This window comes from Triticum dicoccoides, chromosome 4A (genome assembly GCF_002162155.2).
Source record: "Triticum dicoccoides isolate Atlit2015 ecotype Zavitan chromosome 4A, WEW_v2.0, whole genome shotgun sequence".
In the NCBI taxonomy this organism is placed as follows: Eukaryota; Viridiplantae; Streptophyta; class Magnoliopsida; order Poales; family Poaceae; genus Triticum; species Triticum dicoccoides.
In genome coordinates this window covers 291,379,432-291,402,889 of record NC_041386.1, presented here as the reverse complement: position 1 = coordinate 291,402,889, position 23,458 = coordinate 291,379,432, and the positions used below count along the sequence as shown (strand labels likewise).

Here is a 23,458-nt window from a genome sequence, read left to right as displayed (position 1 = left end):
GGATGCTCTGCATCATCTCCCCCCATTGGGAAAGATCCGACCTCGGTCGAAAGCATCATCACCATGGTAGGGAGATAGATCTTTGATGTTCAAGACACGGGGTACTTGTCACGTGGGATGTTGATCTTGTAGGCGTTGTTGTTGTAGCGTTCGAGCACCTTGAAGGGTCCATCGGCTCGAGGTAGAAGCTTGGACTTGTGTTCGTTGGGGAAGCATTCCTTGCGAATGTTTAGCCACACAAGATCTCCAATGTTGAATATCATGGGGTGCTTGTTGACATTTACCTTGGCCACGAGGCGATACTTGGCGCTCAATGGTGTGCCTTTCATCTTCATGCACCTTCTTGAGATAGCTTGCTCGGGCACTCGCGTCCATGTTCATGTGCTCTTGTAGTGGTAGAGGTAGAATGTCCAATGGGGACAACGAATTGAAGTCGTAGATGACCTCAAAGGGGGACTTGCCGGTAGTCGAGTGTCTTGCGTGGTTGTAGGCGTACTCGGCAAAAGGCAGGGACTCCTCCCACTCCTTGATGTTCTTCTTGATCAACACGCGTAGGAGAGTGGAGAGCGTCCCGTTTGTGACCTCCGTTTGGCCGTCGGTTTGTGGATGGTATGCCGAGGAGAACAAAAGCTTGATTCCGAGCATGGCCCATAGGGTCTTCCAAAAGTATCTTAGGAACTTTACGTAGTGGTCCAACACGATAGTCTTAGGCACGCCATGTAGACGCAAGATTTCCCTATAAAAGAGATTGGCAGCATGTGAAGCATCATCTATCTTGTTGCATGGAATAAATTGTGCCATCTTAGAGAAACGGTCCACAATAGCAAACACGAAATCTTTGCCATTGCAAGTTCTAGGCAAACCAAGCACAAAGTACATACTAATATCTTCCCCTGGGTGACACGGAATAGGAACTGGCATATAGAGACCATGGGGTTGAGCTTTAGACATAGCTTTTCGACATGTAGAGCATCGGTTGGTGTAGTGGGAGACATCACGGAACATCTTGGACCAAAAATAGTTCTTTGAGAGCGTAGAAAAGGTCTTGTCGCGTCCAAAGTGTCCCATAAGTCCTCCTCCATGAGCTTCTTGCAAAAGTAACAAACGAAGAGAAGACTCAGGGATACATAGTTTGTTAGCTCATTGGATAATGATCTCTGATCTAATTTCGTCCCCAAGATGTATGCGTCAAACATTTGGCATAAGGGATAGCAAAAGTAGGATCATGCGCATACAAGTGTTTTATGTGCTCAAAGCCAATGACATTTCATTCAAGTTGGGTAACTAGCATGCATTTACGGGAAAGCGCATCCGCCACAACATTCTCCTTTCCTTTGATATACTTTATGATATAAGGAAATGACTCAATGAATTCTCTCCACTTAGCATGATGCTTGTTCAACTTAGTTTGACCCTTGAGGTACTTAAGTGTTTCATGATTCGTGTAAAGAATGAAATCATGGGGGCGGAGATAATGCTCCCAAACATGCAAGACTCTCGCTAAAGCATATAGCTCTTTGTCATAGATTTGGTAGTTAAGTAACGCTCCGGAAAGTTTTTCACTAAAGTATCCTAACACACCTCCTATGCCATAACGGCTAGCATCGCAATGTATCTCAAAAGGTTTATCAAAGTTGTGTAATGCAAGCAAAGGGGCATGCGTAAGCAAAGCAAATTATTAAGCTCATTGAATGTGATATCTTGTGATGGTCCCCAAACAAAAGGTGCGTTTTTCTTACTCAAGGCATGTAAAGGTAAAGCAACGGTGCTAAAATCCTTCACAAAGCAACGATAATATCTGGCTAAGCCAAGAAAACTACGCACTTGTTGAAAGTTTGTGGGTTGGGGCCAAGTTTTAATAGCTTCGATCTTGGTTTTGTCTACACGCACACTCTTAGAAGAGACAACAAATACTAGGAAAACAAGTTTGTCTACGCCAAATTTGTGTTCTCCATGTTGGCATAGAGTCTCCCTTTGCGAAGAGTTTGCAAAACGGTTCTAAGATGTGTCACATGATCTTGGAGCGACTTGCTAAACAGAAGTACGTCGTCAAAGTAGACCACAAAAAATACGCCAATATATGGTCTAAGGACAAAATGCATGACGCGCATGAATATACCGGGTGCTTCGAATAAGCCCATTGGCATAACAAGCCCTTCGTAAAGCCAAATTTGTTCTTAAAAGCGGTTTTCCATTCATCACCCTCTTGTACGCGGATTTAATAGTAGCCGCTCTTAAGATCAATCTTAGATAAAATTGCGGCTCCGCTAAGCTCATCTAGCATGTCATCTAAGCATGGGATGGGGCGACTGTATCTAACGGTGATAACATTGATAGGACAACAATCAGAACACACGCGATATGTACCATCTTTCTTGGGAATAAGGATTACCGGCACAACACATGGGCTCAAGATTTCTCGTACATGGCTATTGTTGATGAGTTGTTGTAATTGACATTGGATCTCCTTGCACTACTGCAGGATGCTGTTAACGCGACACTACGATCAGAGACCCTTCGAGAAACTATGTGCGATGCAGACAATCGCAAACAGTGGTGTATGAAAACCGTCAAAAAAGGTGCAAAACGTTTGCGATAGAGGATGCATCAAACACGGTTCAGATTTTAGTTGCATGTGCGATTCAGGCCACACGATTAACCCATTCGAACTGTTTGCGATGGTGCAGAACAACAGAAACGGGCAGCCATATCAATGTGTGTGCGATATACGGCATACAGTTCGCTCCGATGAACCGTTTTCTATTAGGGAGTGCAACATAAACGGTTAGCCACATCAAGGTGTGTGTGATATAGGGCATACGGTTCACTCGGACGAACTGTTTTCGATTAGCGAACGCAACATAAATGGTTAAAATTAACAAGATGTGTTTGATACGTGGCAAACAACTGACTCGGATGAACTGTTTGCGATGAAAATTTACAACACAGACGGTTAATACAGTTAGTTCGTGTGCGATTCTATGTGTACAAAAAACTTTGAAAAATGCAAACTAGTTGCTTGCGGTGGCTAGGATTATCGCACACGGCCGCAAGGGTTCTATGCTGATCATGGAGTTCGAGAAGACCATCATTGGAAGGCCAGCAGCTCAGCCTTTTAGCTTATATTTTATTATAATTCTATGCATTTGTAGGTCGTGAGTGTTCTGGGCCTTGCCGCATTTGGAATTTTAAATTATCCTGAATATGTAAGACAATTATTAAGAATTATTAACAGTTGCCATTGTACTTTGCCTCAACGGCTCGCAGAGCACGCGCAGGGACGCCGGAGCAGAGCGCACCGCGGCCGCCTCAACAGCGAGCAACCATGTGGTCAACCTTCTGCCATCAATAAATTCTGACCTTGTTTCTCGTCACATTGCTGATTACAACGCAATAAGTAATTGCAAATCTGTCCACACCTCTCAAACTAATATGTGTTCACACTTAGCACCGGGCTATAAAAACTACCCACTCGAAAATTACTTCACAGTTCCTCTCCTCATCACCCACAAAATTGGTTTTCTCTGTCAAGTCGTTCCGCCATGACCGGCAGGAGGAGTTTAGGGTGGACATATAACCAGGCAGCAAAGAACAAGGCCGCGGAAGCACTAGATAGGTCTCGCGTGAAGCCGCGGCCGCGGCAGAGATGTCCGGGCGTGCCGCGGAGCCCTTGAACAAGCTCTCACGGGCACGCGAGGACTCTCACAAGCGCATTCGCGACATCGGCTATTGCGACGAGCCGGCGTTCCTGAAGTCCTTCACCACCGCCGACGACACTCTCACTAACGTCACTATGCAGAAGGAGCTGGTCTACGGCTTGATGAAGCTGCTCAAGATCAGCGATGCCTCGGTTGACAAGGCGACCGGCCTCGTCGAGCAACTCATGGATGACAATCTGAATCTCCTCAAGTTGGTCACCAAGAAGGAGGAGGAGGCCGTCGGATGGAAGATGATGCATGAGCAGAGCAGTGCCTCGGAGATGACGCTGAAAGCGGTCGGCGAGGAACTGATGGGTGGCTTGAGAAAGCTCCGGATCGAGTGTGAGCAGGAGGTGGAGGAATCTGTGGCTGCTTTCAAGCAAAGTCGTGAGGAATTGAAGAAGGAGCTGGAGGATTTCGCTGCCCGGCGATCCATCGACGAGTAGAGCAGTAGTGACCCAGACCATCGTCTGTAATTTCCTTCTTCTCTTGCCCCCGTGTCTTCCGGGCTTTGCCGCATGTGGCATTTTATATTATCCGGAATATGTAAGACAATTATTATGTGCGCCATTGTAAATTTGTCGTCGTATTATCCGTTTCCATTTTATTTGTGGTCGTATTATCCGTTGCCCTATGTGGCAATTTAAATTAGGGCAGAATACTAGTTGAAAACACGAACAAAGCAAATGCTGCCATGGGATCACAAGCAAACACCCTCCATCGAGGTGCTTTAATTAACCCATTAATGGAGAAGTTGTGAGAGAGGCAGGTGGCGCCTGGTGCATGGAGGTCAAAGAGCTCGCTTCCCGATGAGCATGGGCGGCCTTGCTGCTCGCACGTGTCCCATCGAGCCTGCGAGGTGGACAGGATGCATGCGCCCCGTCGAGCCTGCATGGCGGACTGCTCGCACGCGTCCTATCGAAGCTGCACGGCACACTTCTCGCACTCGTCCCGTCTAATCAAACAGCTGCACGCATGCCACCGAGTATGGTTAAATTTCGACAAGGTAAATATAATACAGCCGTTTGCGATATTAACGTGTCACCTTTTTTCAAAAAGGACTTCGTTGGCTACTAATGTCTGCGCCTCTTCTCAAACTAGTCGGTTTTTATTACCACATCATATATGTGCCATGTCATGAAACCATGCCAAGTTTCATGTTTTTTGGGTGACTTTTTTATTTACTGGGATTTAAAAACTGAGATTCTCATTGTTTCAGGACGACGACAAGTTTGTAATTCATTCTCATTCCTTAAACGAGACCTAGACATGCACCCAATGACACATGTACGATTTCCCACCTATTTTGCTTCATTAGAGCATGTGGTTGTAGTTCAAATTTGAATTATGGACTACATTAAATGCATAGAAAACTTAGTAATTAGTAATATATATACAATGGCCAAACAAACTCTGAACAGTTTCAAATTTCAGCCTGACACTCCTGTTATTCTATGTTGCTTGTAGAAAACAAAGTTCAAGGCGAGAAGAGGCATCGATTATCGTTTCGCCTACAAGAGGGGCATGTTTTCCTACTGGAACCACAAGGGTTGCGATAGGCTCCGGTTTTTAAAAGGCTTGTAATATAGCTTCATCCAAATTGGACAATTATATAGACCATGTAGTGACATCATACCAAGTTTTATGATTTCCTGATGAGTTTTGGATTTACAGACATTTAAAAACCAAGATTCGCAATGTTTGTGGCCAGGCCAGGACGGCGGGATGGTTGAATTCGGTCCCATTCGTTCCATGGGACCTAAACATGCACCCCAAGGAAACATGTATGTTTTTTCTAGCCATTTTGGTGCACTGGAACATGTATTTGTAGTTTGGATTTGAATGATGGACATTAAATGCCTAGAAAATTCAATTAATGCATAAAAAAGGTCAAACGAACCCTGAATAATTTCAAAGTTCAGCCCGAACCTCCAGTTGTTCCGTGTCGCTTGTAGAAGAAAATATGAGGCTAGAAGAGGGAGTGATTAGCGTTTGGCCCACAAGGCGACACATTTCCCTATCAAAACCACGAGGGTTCTTGCGATAGGTTCCGGTTTGTAATAAAGCTTGGCCCAAATTGGCAATGTTTTTACCATGACATATATGTGCCATGACATGACACCTTGCCACCCTTGATAACTTTCTGGTGAGTTTAGGATTTATGGGGACTTAAAAACCGAGATTCGAAATGTTTGAGGAAGAGCCAGGACATCGGTGCGATTGTAATTCGTTCCCATTCCTGCCATGAGACATAAACATGGACCCAAGGACACATGTATAATTTTTTTAGCCATTTTGGTGAACTGGAGCATGTATTTGTAGTTCAGATTTGAATTATGGACATTAAATGCATAGGAAACTTAATTAGTGTATAAAAAGGCCAAACAAACCCTGAATAAGTTTAAATTTCAGCATGGATATCCTATGGTTCCATGTTGCCCATGGAAGAAAATACAAGATGAAAAGAGGCAGTGATTACGTTTCACCCACAAGGGGAACACGTTTCCCTATCAGAACCACGAGGCTTCTTTGAGAGAAGCTCCAGTTTTTGTAAGAGGTTTGCAATAAAGCTTGGCCCAAATTGGACAATGTTTTTACAATGAAATATATGTGCCATGACGTGACACCATGCCACATTTGATGACTTTCTAGTGAGTTTTAGGATTTATGGGGACTTAAAAACCGAGATTCGAAATGTTTGAGTATGAGCCATGACACCAGTACAGTTGTAATTCGTTCCCATTCCTGGCATGGAACCTAAACATGCACCCAATGACACATGTATAATTTTTCTAGCCATTTTGGTAAACTGGAGCATGTATTTGTAGTTCATATTTGAATTATGGACATTAAATGCCTAGGAAACTCAATTAGTGTATAAAAAGGCCAAACGAACCCTGAATAAATTTAAATTTCAGCACGGATATCCTGTCGTTCCAAGTTGCCCGTAGAAGAAAATACAAGGTGAAAAGAGGCAGTGATTATGTTTTGCCCACAAGGGAGACATGTTTCCCTATCGGAACCACGAGGCTTCTTTGAGAGAAGCTTCAGTTTGTAAGAGGCTTGTAATAAAACTTGCGCCATAGTGGACGAAAAAAATTCCTCAACATATAAGTGCGATGTCGTGACACCATGGCAGGTTTCACGATTTTCAGCTTACTTTTGGATTTACGGGGATTTAAAAACCGAGATACTTCTCACGAAATGTTTTCAAATAGGACAAGATTCACTCACAAAGCCGATATTCAATGAAAACTTCGTGGAAACCATATTTTAAAGTTTCATCAAAATCTAAAAAAATGTCGGATGTTAAGAAGGTGATGTTTTATTGCGACACAAAATTTCAACTTGAAAAACATTATGAGATGTGAGATATGAAAAAGACAAATTTCACCCTGAATAGTGACATTACTATTGAGCACTATTCAACACTGATTTTGTCTTTTTCGTAGCTCACATGTCTTAATGTGTTTCAACTTGAAATTCTGTGTGCAAATAAAACATCATCGTCTTAACATCCTGCATTTTTTTGAAACTTCAAAACATCTTTTTTCTCGTGGTTTTCACCAGTTTCCACCGAATGTTGGTTTCATTATGATATTCCCCACCCCTGCTGCTGCTACCTCTTGAGCACTGCATTGGTTTTCCCTTGAAGATGAAAGGGTGATGCGGCAAAGTAGCTTAAGTATTTCCCTCAGTTTTTGAGAACCAAGGTATAAATCCAGTAGGAGCCTACGCGCGAGTCCCTCGCACCTGCACAAAACAAATAAATCCTCGCAACCAACGCCATAAGGGGTTGTCAATCCCTACACGATCACTTACGATAGTGAGATCTGATAGATATGATAAGATAATATTTTGGTATTTTTATGATAAAGATATAAAGTAAAATAAAAGCAATGAAAATAACTAAGTATTGGAAGATTAATATGATGAATATAGACCCGGGGGCCATAGGTTTCACTAGTGGCTTCTCTCAAAAGCATAAGTATTTTACGGTGGGTGAACAAATTACTGTTCAGCAATTGACAGAATTGAGCATAGTTATGAGAATATCTAGGTAAGATCATGTATATAGGCATCACGTCCGAGACAAGTAGACCGACTCCTGCCTGCATCTACTACTATTACTCCACACATCGACCGCTATCCAGCATGCATCTAGAGTATTAAGTTCAAGAGAACAGAGTAACGCCTTAAGCAAGATGACATGATGTAGAGGGATAAACTCATGCAATATGATGAAAACCCCATCTTGTTATCCTCGATGGAAACAATACAGTACGTGCCTTGCTGCCCCTACTGTCACTGGAAAAGGACACCGCAAGATTAAACCCAAAGCTAAGCACTTCTCCCATTGCAAGAAAGATCAATCTAGTAGGCCAAACCAAACTGATAATTCGAAGAGACTTGCAAAGATAACCAATCATACATAAAAGAATTCAGAGAAGATTAAAATATTGTTCATAGATAAACTTGATCATAAACCCACAATTCATCGGTCTCAATAAACACACCACAAAAGAAGATTACATCGAATAGATCTCCACAAGAGAGGGGGAGAACTTTGTATTGAGGTCCAAAAAGAGAGAAGAAGCCATCTAGCTAATAGCTATGGACCCGAAGGTCTGAGTTAAACTACTCACACTTCATCGTAAGGGCTATGGTGTTGATGTAGAAGCCCTCCGTGATCAATGCCCCCTCCGACGGAGCTCCGGAACAGGACCCAAGATGGGATCTCGTGGATATAGAAAGTTACGACTGTGGAATTAGGGTTTTTGGCTCCGTATCTAATCGTTTGGGGGTACGTAGGTATATATAGGAGGAAGAAGTACGTCGGTGGAGCAACAGGGGGCCCACGAGGGTGGAGGGCGCGCCTGGGGGGTAGGCGCACCCCCTACCTCGTGGCCTCCCTGTTGGTTGCTTGACGTAAGGTCCAAGTCTCCTGGATCTTGTTCGTTCCAAAAATCATGTTCCCAAAGGTTTCATTCCGTTTGGACTCCGTTTGATATTCCTTTTCTTCGAAACCCTAAAATAGGTAAAAAAAACAGCAATTCTGGGCTGGGCCTCCGGTTAATAGGTTAGTCCCAAAAATAATATAAAAGTGAAAAATAAAGCCCAATAATGTCCAAAACAGAAGATAATATAGCATGGAGCAATCAAAAATTATAGATACGTTGGAGACGTATCAAGCATGCCCAAGCTTAATTCATGCTCGTCCTCGAGTAGGTAAATGATAAAAACAATTTTTTTGATGTGGAATGCTACTAGGCATAATTTGAATGTAATTCTTCTTAATTGTGGCATGAATATTCAGATCCGAAAGATTCAAGATAAAAGTTTAATATTAACATAGAAATAATAATACGTCAAGCATACTAACTAAGCAATTATGTCTTCTCAAAATAACATGGCCAAAGAGAGTTCATCCCCACAAAATCATATAGTTTAGTCATGCTCCATTTTCATCACACAAGAATGTTCTCATTATGCACAACCGCGATGACAAGCCAAGCAATTGTTTCATACTTTAGTAATCTCCAACTTTATAAACCTTCACGCAATATATGAGCGTGAGCCATGGATATAGCAGTATGCGTGGAATAGAGTATAATGATGGGGGTTATATGGAGAAGACAAAAATGGAGAAAGTCTCACATCAACGAGGCTAATCAATGGGCTATGGAGATGCCCATCGATTGATGTTAATGCAAGGAGTAGGGATTGCCATGCAACAGATGCACTAGAGCTATAAATGTATGAAAGCTCAACAAAAGAAACTAGTGGGTGTGCATCCAACTTGCTTGCTCACGAAGACCTAGGGCACTTGAGGAGGCCCAGTGTTGGAATATACAAGCCAAGTTCTATAATGAAAAATTTCCACTAGTATATGAAAGTGACAAAACAAGAGACTCTCTATCATGAAGATCATGGTGCTACTTTGAAGCACAAGTGTGGAAAAAAGATAGTAGCACTGTCCCTTTTCATTTATCTCTTGTTTAGGCCTTTTTTTATTTGGCCTTTCTCTCTCTTTTTTTATTGGGACAATGCTCTAATAAATGATGATCATCACACTTCTATTTATTTACAACTCAATGATTACAACTCGACACTAGAACAAGGTATGACTCTATATGAATGCCTCCGGCGGTGTACCGGGATATGCAATGAATCAAGTGTGACATGTATGAAAGAATTATGAATGGTGGCTTTGCCACAAATACGATGTCAACTACATGATCATGCAAAGCAATATGACAATGATGAACGTGTCATGATAAACAGGATGGTGGAAAGTTGCATGGCAATATATCTCGGAATGGCTATGGAAATGCCATAATAGGTAGGTATGGTGGCTGTTTTCAGGAAGATATATATAAGGAGGTTTATGTGTGAAAGAGCGTATCATATCACGGGGTTTGGATGCACCGGCGAAGTTTGTACCAACTCTCAATGTGAGGAAGGGCAATGCACGGTACCGAAGAGGCTAGCAATGATGGAAGGGTGAGAGTGCATATAATCCATGGACTCAACATTATTCATAAAGAACTCACATACTTATTGCAAAAATCTACAAGTCATCAAAAACCAAGCACTACGTGCATGCTCCTAGGGGGATAGATTGGTAGGAAAAGACCATCGCTCGTCCCCGACCGCCACTCATAAGGAAGACAATCAAAGAACACCTCATGTTTCAAATTTGCTACATAATGTTTACCATACGTGCATGCTACGGGACTTGCAAACTTCAACCCAAGTATTTCTCAAATTCACAACTACTCAACTAGCACAACTTTAATATCACTACCTCCATATCTCAAAACAATCATCAAGCATCAAACTTCTCTTAGTATTCAAAACACTCATAAGAATTTTTTTTACTAATCTTGAATACCTAGCATATAAGGATTATTTAAGCAAATTACCATGCTATTTAAGACTCTCAAAATAATCTAAGTGAAGCATGAGATATGAATAGTTTCTATAAAACAAATCCACCACCGTTCTCTAAAAGATATAAGTGCTGTACTAGAGCAAAACTATATAACTCAAAAGATATAAGTGAAGCACATAGAGTATTCTAATAATTTTCGAATCATGTGTGTGTAACACCCTCGATGCGACTATATCTCCCACGTGTCGAGGCACGACTTAGAGGCGTAATCGCATTGAAGGCATATGTCGCAAGTAAGGTAATCTTTACAACATCCCATGTAATATAATAATAAAGGGGAGATAACATAGTTGGCTTACACTCGCCACGTCAATCAAGGTACATAAATAACATTACATCAACCAAACACTCATGGCCCAACTACGGCGCCAAAATAAAAGATAACCCAACATGCGACACGGTCCCGATCACCCCAACTGGGCACCACTACTGATCATCAGGAAAGGAAATATAGTATCGTTGAGAGTCCTCGTCGAACTCCCACTTGAGCTTGAGCGCATCACCTGGAGCGGAATCATCAGGCCCTGCATCTGGTGTAATAGTAATCTATGAGCCATAGGGACTCAGCAATCTCGCACCCTCGCGATCAAGACTATTTAAGCTTATAGGTAAGGCAAGGTAAATATGTGGAGCTGCAGCAAGCGACTAGCAAAAATGTTGGCTATCCTGTTCGCAAAAGAGAGCGAGAAGAGGAAGCAAAGCGCGAGCGAGAAACTAGAGAGCAACCTGCGCAAGCAATACTCCAACACCGTGTCCACTTCCATGGGTGCGAGATAGTCCTGATCGCGAGGGTGCGAGATTGCTGAGTCCCTGTGGCTCACAGATTACTATTACACCAGATGCAGGGCCTGATGATTCCGCTCTAGGTGACGCGCTTGAGCTCAAGTGGGAGTTCGACGAGGACTCTTAGCGATGCACTGGCCGGTGCGGAGGCATTCCTGGAAGCTCTTCTGGAAAGACGTCTTGATATTCGCAAACGACTGGAATTTGCGAGATGGCATCGAGTTCACCCTTCTCATTGAGAGAAAACAGACGGATGGTATTATCCCGAGCGGCAAAGATAATTACATCCTCAGACGAATGAGTCAATTGAATCTGCCTGGCTGCACAATCAAGATGCGCCTTGTGCTTAGTAAGCCAATCCATTCTGAGAATAAAATCAATATCCGAGTTGCCAAGAACCATTGGGGAAGAAAGAAACTTGTAGTCGCCCAAGGTGATAGTAACATCCGGAGCCATCATTTTGGTGTTCATGAACATACCCGGAGAAGAAACCACTATCGGCTTAGGCAAATCAATAGTATGCACATCATGCATAGATGCAAAAGGCTTCGATAGAAATGATAAAGATGCACCAGTGTCAAAAAGAACTCTTGCGGGAATGTCATTAACAGGAAGGTTACCCATGATCACATCTCGTGAGTCCTCTGCCTGAGCTGCATTCAGCAAGTTGACCTTGGCGGACTTGGGGTTATGCTTGACCACAGCTATACTTGCCGATCTGACAGGAGGAGGAGGAGGAGGAGAAAGACGCCTCTGGTTGAAACACTTGTTGGCATAGTGACCCTTCTGTTGGCACTTGTTGCACGTGACCTCTGAAAGTGGACGGTGGTACGGAGCACTCGATCTTGGAGGTTGAGACGAAGTCTTGTTTTGAAAGCCAGGGTTGGGTGGGTGGGAAGATCCACTGCCACCTTTGCTTTTCTGCTGATACGACTGACGGAACAGAGGAGGAGGAAGCCAATACTTCTGCTGCTTGGCCACTTGAGTAGAGGAAGAAGGAGTAACATCTCTGGCTCGCTTCTTGGAAGCATCACACCTCAATTGAGTGGCTTCTTGCTTCAATGCCATGTTGTAGAACTCATCGTACCTCAAAGGCTCAAAGAGAACCAGAGCGAGATGGATTTCTTCTCTGAGACCACCCCTAAACTGGTATATCATGCTTTTCTCATCAGGTACGTCCTGCTTGCCAAAGCGGGCGAGATTCTAAAACAACTTGTTATAGTCATAGACAGACAAAGAGCCTTGCTTCAAGTTGCGGAATTCCTCACGCTTACTTTCAACCACGCTCTGAGGGATATGGTGAGCTCTGCAATCTTGACGGAATTCATACCAAGTGATAACACGTCCACCTCTGGAATCCTTGTACTGCTGGAACCATTCTGCAGCTTGATCTTTGAGTTGGAAGGAAGCGAACTTGACAAAGTCCTCAGGCCTGACGTTACTGCACTCGAAATGCTTGCACAGATCCACAAGCCAATCGTCAGCATCGGTTGCCTCAACACAATTGCTGAAAGTCTTTGGCCCATTAGTAAGGAACTGGTTGAGTGTAGCAAAGTGATTCTGATTGTTGCCTTGGTTCCCTTGGTTGCCTTGATTGCGCTCTTGGAGAATTTGCATGATCAACTGTGTGTTTGCATTGGTTGCGGCCATCACAGCTTGCCATGCCTCCGGAGGAGGTGGAGGTGGTGGCGGATCAGGATTCGGAGTCGTGCGCGTTGGAGGAGCCATTCTGAAGAGGTTGACATCCATTAGCACATTGATAGATAAAATGAAACTGAATCCAACAGAATGAAAATTGCAACATATAGTCTTCACATCCGAACAAAATGAACGAATGCATTCCTCTTGAAATGGTCACATATCCATAAATTGAGAAGCCACGTAGAATTTAGGGAGAGAAATAAATCAACAAGGTACGAATCAAGCACGAATACTCGGTAAGAAATCCCAATCTCAAACCAAATATCCGTGGAAGAAGAACTAGAGCTACAAGAATTCCCACCTATGAAACTCCCGAACCTTTCCGGTTATGCAATCAGGTGTTGGGGATACAGGGGAAGCATAATATCTCACCCAAATCTAGCAAATCCTACATCCAGCTGTATCCATCCTTCAACACATAACCAAGAAAAACTTCAGAAACCATCTACCTCAACCTTCGAAAAGCATCCATTATACAAGTTATGGCGATACTCCCGAACTCCCGCCCCAGTACTGGGTGGCGTCGAGGTTATCTCACCAACGAACTGCATAAAAGAGATTTTCGATGTCGGCGTACTAAATTCAGATATTCCAGAACTGCAACGATAAAATTATGACGACAACACCTCAGAGCTCAAGTCTCCAGGACACTTCCACAAAACCCCTGACAGGAGGCACCAAGAGAATGTTCTCGTCATAAAACCATCGGAAAGATTCCAAGATACCCGCGTGATCCTAAATTTTTTTTGTGAAATTTGAGAAGAGAAGAGTCAAAACTCTACGTCAGGATGACTTACCAGAGCGATGAGGAGACTGGGAAGTAAAAAGAATTCCTAAACTCTCCGATATATAATTCCTAAATGACTCAAAACATTTTTCTAGACACAACTCAGCTGCTAAAACGATCAAGCAATGGGGCTCCTAAGGTCGGGGAAGGCTCTGATTACCAACTTGTAACACCCTCGATGCGACTATAGCTCCCACGTGTCGAGGCACGACTTAGAGACATAATCGCATTGAAGGCATATGTCGCAAGTTACGCAATCTTCACAACATTCCATGTAATATAAATAATAAAGGGGAGATAACATAGTTGGCTTACACTCGCCACGTCAACCAAGATACATAAATAACATTACATCATCCAAACACTCATGGCCCGACTACGGCGCCAAAATAAAAGATAACCCAACATGCGACACGGTCTCGATCACCCCAACAGGGCACCACTACTGATCATCAGGAAAGGAAACATAGTATCGCTGAGAGTCCTCGTCGAACGCCCACTTGAGCTCGAGCGCGTCACCTGGAGCGGAATCATCAGGCCTTGCATCTGGTGTAATAGTAATCTGTGAGCCACAGGGACTCAGCAATCTCGCACCCTCGTGATCAAGACTATTTAAGCTTATAGGTAAGGCAAGGTAAATATGTGGAGCTGCAGCAAGCGACTAGCAAAAATGGTGGCTATCCTGTTCGCAAAAGAGAGCGAGAAGAGGAGGCAAAGCGCGAGCGAGAAACTAGAGAGAAACCTGTGCAAGCATTACTCCAACACCGTGTTCACTTCCCGGACTCCGCCGAGAAGAGACCATCACGGTAACACACTCAGTTGTTTCATTTTAATTAAGTTAAGGTTAAAGTTATCTACAACCGGACATTAACAAATTCCCATCTGCCCATAACCGCGGGCACGGCTTTCAAAAGTTCAAATCCCTACAGGGGAGTCCCAACTTAGCCCATGACAAGCTCTCACGGTCAACGGAGAAATATACCTCCTCCCGAGACGTTCCGATCAGACTCGGTACCTCGGTTCTTCAAGACACTTCGACAGGTTAAAGCAAGACCAGCAACACCACCCAAATGTGCCGACAAATCCCGATAGGAGCTGCACATATCTCGTTCTCAGGGCACACCGGATGAGCAAGACGTCGGGTAGGCCAGCCTAGAGTTGCCCCTGGTAGCCCCGGACATCGCTCGGTTGGACCAACACTCAGAGGAGCACTGGCCCGGGGGGGCTAAAATAAGATGACCCTCGGGCTACGGAAACCCAAGGGAAAAGAGGCTAGGTGGCAAATGGTAAAACCAAGGTTGGGCATTGCTGGAGGAGTTTTATTCAAAATGGACTGTCAAGGGGTTCCCATTATAACCCAACTGCGTAAGGAACGCAAAAATCCGGGAACATAACACCGATATGACGGAAACTAGGGCAGCAAGAGTGGAACAAAACACTAGGCGAGATGCCGAGCCTTCCACCCTTTACCAAGTATATAGATGCATTAAGATAACAAGATAATATAATGATATCCCAACAAGTAAATAATGTTCCAAAATGAAACGGCCTCCAATCTTCACCTACAACTAGCAACGCTATAAGAGAGGCTGAGCAAAGCGGTAACATAGCCAATCAACGGTTTGCTAGGACATGGTGGGTTAGGGGTTTGACATGGCAATTTGGGAGGCTTGAAAGCAAGTGGTAGGCATCGTAGCATTGGCATAGCAAAAGAGCGAGCATCTAGCAAAGCAAAGATAGTAGTGATTTCGAGGGTAGGATCATCTTTCCTACAAAGTTGTCAGAGTTGACTGGATCCTCGAAAGCAAACTCAACGGGCTCCTCGTTAGCGAACTCATCTCCCGGATCTACCCAAACAAGACAAACAAGCAGCAAGGGCACAATCAACCACGTGCAAAGCTCAAACGATATGATGCAAAGATGATATGCTATGCGGGATGCGATGCGGGATGCATATGCAAGATTTGACAAGGGATGCTGGAAAAGCTTTAATCAAGGTGAACTATCAAGGGGTTCCCATTATAACCCAACCGCGTAAGAAACGCAAAATCCGGGAACATAACACCGATATGACGGAAACTAGGGCAGCAAGAGTGGAACAAAACAATAGGCGAGAGGCCGAGCCTTCCACCCTTTACCAACTATATAGATGCATTAAGATAACATGGCAATATAATGATATCCCAACAAGTAAATAAATGTTCCAACAAGGAACGGTCTCCAATCTTCACCTGCAACTAGCAACGCTATAAGAGGGGCTGAGCAAAGCGGTAACATAGCCAATCAACAGTTTGCTAGGACATGGTGGGTTAGAGGTTTGACATGGAAATTTGGGAGGCTTGAAAGCAAGTGGTAGGCATCATAGCATAGGCATAGCAAAAGAGCGAGCATCTAGCAAAGCAAAGATAGTAGTGATTTCGAGGGTATGATCATCTTGCCTGCAAAGTTGTCAGAGTTGACTGGATCCTCGAAAGCAAACTCAACGGGCTCCTCGTTAGCGAACTCGTCTCCCGGCTCTACCCAAATAAGACAAACAAGCAAACGGAACACAATCAACCACGTGCAAGCTCAAACAATATGATGCAAAGATGGTATGCTATGCGGAATGCGATGCGGGAAGCATATGCAAGATTTGACAAGGGATGCATGAACCTGGCCTCAACTTGGAAATCCAAGTGTGCCGCTGGAAAGATGAGATGAAATCGCTTGAAAACGATATAAAGAACACCGGAATCGGAGTTACGGTTTGGAAATGGCAAGCAATTCAAATATAACCACGTTCTGCGATTTACAGCAAGTAGCCATCTAAATGCAACAATATGAACATGCTACAGCACCCAAACATGGGAACAAAATACATGGCAGGAATGCATTCAAGATGCTTAACAAAACTCTAGCACTGAGCTACGGCCAATTCATCCATTAACAGGTTCAAACAAGCATGCCAAAAATGCATATGGTAAACAGATCTCAAACTTAGTGAAATTAACACTTGTCTGGAATTTCAGATCAGATAGCACTCTTCGGAGCAACAAAACTATATGCTACAGGACCTGAACATGGAAAAGTAAAGCATGGCATGGAGCTACTCAAAGAGCTTAACAAAAGTCTCTTAGTGACCTTGAGCCAAAAGGGATCAGAAAATACAATTGCAAGCATGTGAACATGGCAAAAATATAATCAGTTCTCAGACTTAGTGAAAACTGGAGCATGCTGAAAACAGATATCAAGTAGGCATGTTTACGATCTCGATGCACTCACTACAGAGCAAGTCATGATAATCTAAGCATACACCCATCAAGAATACACAAACTGCAAGCTATACATGGCAAGAACAATAACATAGCATGCACGGATCAACTACAACATCATCGGCAAAATCGCTAACAAGTAGACAATCTGCCCAGATTCACGAAATGACAAAAGTAGAGCTCGATTGACTCAAGTTAGGATGCTCCATAATTGCAAACAAAGACATGGATGAATAGAGCACTACAAGATTAACCAAACATCCTTACTGATCATCCTTAAAAGAGGCACGGATCACTAGGAAACAACATGAACATATGGCAATATGAGATAAACAGCTCAAGGACTTGATGGAAATGCTAAGTCTCTGAAATCAGCATTACCAAGTGCCTCACTTTGCAAGCTTGTGCTAGTCACCACACACATCACAAAAATACATGGGTTGCACCTCTGGAAAGATGGCAAAACCCTTAACAAAACATATGTAGAGCTCATGGGCATATCATGCACACAATAATCGTGGCAAAAATGACAAATATCTAAATGGAGTAGCAGATCTGACAATTAACTCAAGTAGCACTCTTCTAACAGCATTTCTGGCATCAAGATCAACCCAAATGAAAATGATGCAATGGAATGAAATGATTTACTCTCTGAGACGAACATTTTGATGTGCTATATGCCCAAAACGGAGTTACGGATGCAAAGTTATGATGCGATAAAGATGGCAAGATAATTAGGTTTTGGGGCAAAAAGTCAACCGAGAGAGAGTTTCCAGATCTAGATCGGGATCTCGCGGGTACTGTAGCGGCACGGAGTCCGAGGCTCACCGGAGAACTCAAGGTCGCCGGAGATGGGCCGGCCGGAGTTGGACGGCGAGGCGGCCGGAGAGAGGGAGGCGCCGGAGGCGCGGTCGGCGAGCTGGTGCGGCGGCGGTGGCCGGGCGACGGTGGAGCACGGTGCCGGCGACGAGGACATCGGTTCGGCACACGGCATGGCACATGTACTGGACTGGAAGCACAGACGTATGTGCCAAGAGGGAACGTTCCTGTGGCCCGACGAGGACATCGGTTCCTCTGAGTGGGGGTGTATGTAATGGCCTGGCTTATTAGGGATGATAGACTACTCATATCAATAAGGAATTCCTTCTTTTCCGGGAGCCCATTCGGACAGAACTCCAAAGTTAAGCGTGCTCAGCTTGGAGTAGTGCCAGGATAGGTGACCGACCTGGAAGTTGCTCCCGGGTGTGCATGAGTGAGGACAAAGTGCACAGAAAAGACTAGTATTGATTTGTGGGGCCAGTCTAGATCCCGCCAGGAGTAACGACCACCGGCGGGTGTGTCCGGGGCGTTACAGTGTGTCTCTCTCAAAAGGTGTGTACAGCAAAGATGATTGTGATAAAATAAAAAGCAAAGACTCAAATCATACAAGACACTCCAAGCAAAACACATATCATGTGGTAAATAAAAATATAGCTCTAAATAAAGTTACCGATGGAAGTAGATGAAAGAGGGGATGCCTTCCGGGGCATCCCCAATCTTTGGCTTTTTGGTGTCCTTAGATTATCTTGGGGGTGCCATGGGCATCCCCAAGCTTAGGCTCTTGCCACTTCTTGTTCCATAATCCATCAAATCCTTACACAAAACTTGAAAACTTCACAACACAAAACTTAAAGTAGAAAATCTCGTGAGCTCCGTTAGCGAAAGAAAACAAAATACCAATTCAAGTTACTGTAACGAACTCATTCTTTATTTATATTGGTGTTAAACCTACTTAATTTCAACTTCTCTATAGTTTATAAACTATTTTACTAGCCATAGATTCATCAAAATAAGCAAACAACACACGAAAAACAGAATCTGCCAAAAACAGAACAGTCTGTAGCAATATGTAGCTAGCGCAAGATCTGGAACCCCAAAAATTCTAAAATAATTGCTGGACGTGAGGAATTTATCTATTAATAATCTGCAAAAATAATTAACTAAATAACACTTTAGAAATAAAAATGGCAGCAGTTCTCGTGAGCGCTAAAGTTTCTGTTTTTTACAACAAGATTAACAAGACTTTCCCCAAGTCTTCCCAACGGTTCTACTTGGTATAAACATTAATTAAACACAAAAACCACAACCAAAATAGAGGCTAGATAAATTATTTATTACTAAACAGGAGCAAAAAGCAAGGAATAAAAATAAAATTGAGTTGCCTCCCAACAAGCGCTATCATTTAACGCCCCTAACTAGGCATAAAAAGTAAGGATAGATCTAGGTATTTCCATCTTTGATAGGCAATCCATAAGTGGCTCTCATAATAAATTCATAAGGTAATTTGATTTTCTTTCTAGGAAAATGTTCCATGCCTTTCCTTAACGGAAATTGGAATCTAATATTTCCTTCCTTCATATCAATAATTGCACCAATCGTTCTAAGGAAAGGTCTACCAAGAATAATAGGACATGAAGGATTGCAATCTATATCAAGAACGATAAAATCTACGGGCACATAATTCCTATTTACAACAATAAGAACATCATTAATTTTTCCCATAGGTTTCTTAATAATGGAATCCATAAGGTGCAAGTTTAAAGAGCAATCATCAAAATCACAGAAACCTAACAAAGCACACAAAGTCTTTGGAACCGTGGAAACACTAGCACCCAAATCATACAAAGCATAGCATTCATGATCTTTAATTTTAATTTTCATAGTAGGTTTCCACTCATCATAAATCTCTACTCCTAATGGACGACTTGGTGAATAGTCTCCGCGATTTATTTTCGCTGGTTTTTTTCGTCATCCTCCCACCTCCAGTTTTTTTCATCATTCTCCTACCTCCCTTAACTCGCAACCCTTCCACGAAAAAAACTGTGCCAAAAAACCCTACGATCGATGCCTCGTGCCCATAACAGATCGTTCTCCACCGCCAACCAGCCCTTCGCACGCCTGATCCACCCCTTCATCCCGGCCGGACATCCATCACTGTGTCGCGGCCGATCCTAACCTTTGCCGTCGCCCTCGCACATCAAAGCCGCCGCACGTCCATCCTACGATCTGCTTCAGGATCGCTTCAGGAGACGGCACCGCGATCCCGTTTAGGAGACGCCGGCGATCACGCCCAGGATCCGACGGCGGTCCCCTTCTGGACATGCACATCCTCTCGTACGCACGACTTGCATTCATCCCTGCGCTAATTTCGTCCCTTCGCCACCGCCGATCCCTGCGGAGCTTCCCTCCCCAATCCGATCTGACGAAGAGAGTGCCAGATCCGGCCGAGGGAGCCGCCGTACAGCCTCCACATCGGTGGACCAGCACCTCCTGCCACGGGCGCCGCCGCCACCTCCTGCCTCACGACCCTTTGCCGTGACTCCGCCCCCAAGCGCCACTCCCGCATGCAACCCTAACCCTATCCCTCCATGCCTCGCTGCCTCGCCGATTGAGCCACGCTGATGGAGCCCGAGCAGCGGTGGCCGACCCCGTCGCCGCCGCCGAGCCTGTGGACAAGGAGAAGGAGGAGGAGACGGAGGCGGCCGAGGACGAGGAGGACACACTGCTAGACCGCGCGCGGCCTGATCTCACGGGTCCCTTTGTACATGTGCAGGTACAAACCATCCTCATCCAAAATTGTGTTTTCCGCTCTGATTTGCCATGCTAATGTGGTTTCAGACTTGCCCAATATGTGATACTGTTTTTTGCAGTTCGTCAATGGACCAATGCCTAATCTCCCCAAGGTACTAACTACTAATTTCTTCCACCCCCTTGGTTCTAACTATGTACTCTATCAAACTGTTTCCACCCTTGGCCTTCGGTACAACTCAAACATGAGATGTAGTCTTAACCCTCCACCTAACTTTTGTGTGTTTTCTGAATATTAAAAGTATCAAGCATTTGGTTTACTGGTTGTAATTGTTGTTTTAGGTTGATGTTTCACTGGACCCGGTGAAGGAGTTGAGCAGAGTAATATCTGAGCGAAAAAATTGAGGGGCGTGCTTTGGTTGTGCTCTCAGGTATTTTCCACACATAAAACTTGAAGTGTATTTCGCGTATTCCCCATTTTCTTCTTGATGCTTGAGAAAATCAAAGATGCCTACAAATACACAGAGTTTTGCATCTGATAGTTAGTCCATCTCATGCACTTGTGCTTCTGGTACACGGAGAAACACTTTTATCAGGTTATCCAACGTTTTAATTAGGATGTGTGTCACTATGGGTACCTGATACTCTAATATCCTTTCAGCCAGGTTATTTTACGAGGGTTGTGTGCACTGAACCCCATTTCTCTGGACCAAGGTATTCTTCTGGCCCTTTTCCAGCAACGGACATGTGACATAGCCAACTACACATTTTTCCTAACATTGATATAATGTACTGCTAGAAATTGATTATATTTTTTCAGTTAGTACATCATATGTAATTAACTGCCAGAGATACGAATTAGTCTCAAGCACTATGATTTTACATCGAGATGATGTTTGTTTGTAACAGGGACGATGAAAAAGATGGGAATGAGGACGATGCGACCTATAGATGGTTGCTATGGATCGGGAGGGTGATACTGAACATCAGTTTACTACTAATCCGGAGTAGTAATATTGGATTACAGGTCATGGGTTAGTAGTTAACTGCAGAAATCAGAATATTGGATAGCAGTAACTAAGGCCATTGGCAATTTCTATCATATATCATTATTTATTTGTGTGATTCCTTTACCAACTACATGTTTCTATTTGTTTCCTATATTTTGTTTGTTCCTGAATATTTTATGAATTGTGTATTTCTATTTTAATACATAAGAGTCTTTTTCATGCAATTTACTCAATGGCCTATATAAGAAGCCCTAAATAAAGCTATTCCTCATTTGTACACTTTCTTACTTATATAGATCAAAATATGGAATTCTCTGCAGGTTAACTAATACATGCATCAGCTTTGTATCATAAAGATTTCACCATCCCAAGGTAATGGAAATAAGTTCACAAGATTCTCATGTTGAGGTTTGTACAAAGAGATACAAGGCAATGTCTGTGTGCTGGAAGGAGAAACTCACTGCCAAAGCTATAATCCCTGATGCTAAAGCCTGCATGTTCAGATCTGTAGAGTTTACTCATATTACTGTATGGTATATTATTAACTTTCTTTTTATACTTCATATTTGCAACATATATCATCCATTTTAGTATGATTTTAATTTTCAGACATTTATTAAAAAACTGCAGTTAGGTTCTTCACAGCTAGGAGCTTTTAATCAATTGTAGTTATACAGAAAGATTAAGATGGAGGGAGTCATTAAAAATCAGCAATTGTTCCAGCCAACCGGTAGTAGTGGGTGCAGCATTTGAAGACACCAAAAAGAGCCTTGGACTCTGATGGATGTAATGCCTGCCATTTATATATGTTGATTTAGTTCTACTAAACATATGCATGAAAAAAAGTTTGTATTTGCTGACATATATCATGTATTTTAGCATGATTTTACTTTTCAGACATTTACTACAAAACTGCAGTTAGGTGCTTCAGAGCAAGGAACTCATAATTTTGCTTTTTCTGCAGAATGATTAATACAGAGGGAGCGCTTTTGTTAGGTCATTTAATCATTTAATCATAGGTACATTATCTCAGTTAACTTACTACTACCTTTGTTCGAAAATAAGTGTCGTTAACTTAGTACACCTTTGCACTAAAATTGTACTAAATCCGTGACACTTATTTTGGGACAGAGGGAGTATTTCATTTTCTACCTGAACCAAGTTGTTATTTCATTTCTAAGAGGCAAAGAGTTCCTCCTAGTTAGTTTGCCACATTTTATATGTCTATCTATGTGCATTACTAATTCACTATATGCACATTTAGTTCCCACTTTTGGCTCACTTTCTTGATGCATCTCGTATGAGAGGAAAGGAATGGAAAATCTGACAAGCAATGTTCGGGCATACCCTTATATTTACGTCTGATGAAATGCTGCGGGTGCAAACTAAAAGACTGGTGCCATGAGCAAAAGTGCAGACATTACTTATGAGAAAACAATAAAAGAATCTTCCATGACTACAGACCACGACGAGTCAAAGACAATGAAAGCACTACTCCATTGGTGGTGTTAGCAAGTGGAGTCTGGAGGGAGAACAACACAAAGTAGGAAATTGATTCCCTCGCCCTCGCTTGCTTCAACGACCCCGCCCGTCTTGGTGGGGTCGATTCCCCCATCGCTCGACTCATCTCCGACGAGTATGGCGTCAATGGGTACGCCCCGCCGCTCATATGCTTGGTGGGTCCCAGAACACCCGTGATGTGTATG

The 23,458-nt window shown here is 43.3% G+C and overlaps 1 long non-coding RNA gene across 1 annotated transcript; it reads left to right on the top strand.

Annotated features, from left to right (window-relative positions):
- The first annotated feature begins 20,176 nt into the window (after window positions 1-20,176).
- On the top strand, window positions 20,177-22,743 carry LOC119288884. Its single transcript, XR_005141328.1, has 6 exons — window positions 20,177-20,767; window positions 20,865-20,897; window positions 21,085-21,173; window positions 21,408-21,456; window positions 21,652-21,776; window positions 22,073-22,743. It is a non-coding gene; the product is annotated as an uncharacterized LOC119288884 (long non-coding RNA).
- The last annotated feature ends 715 nt before the right edge of the window (window positions 22,744-23,458 follow it).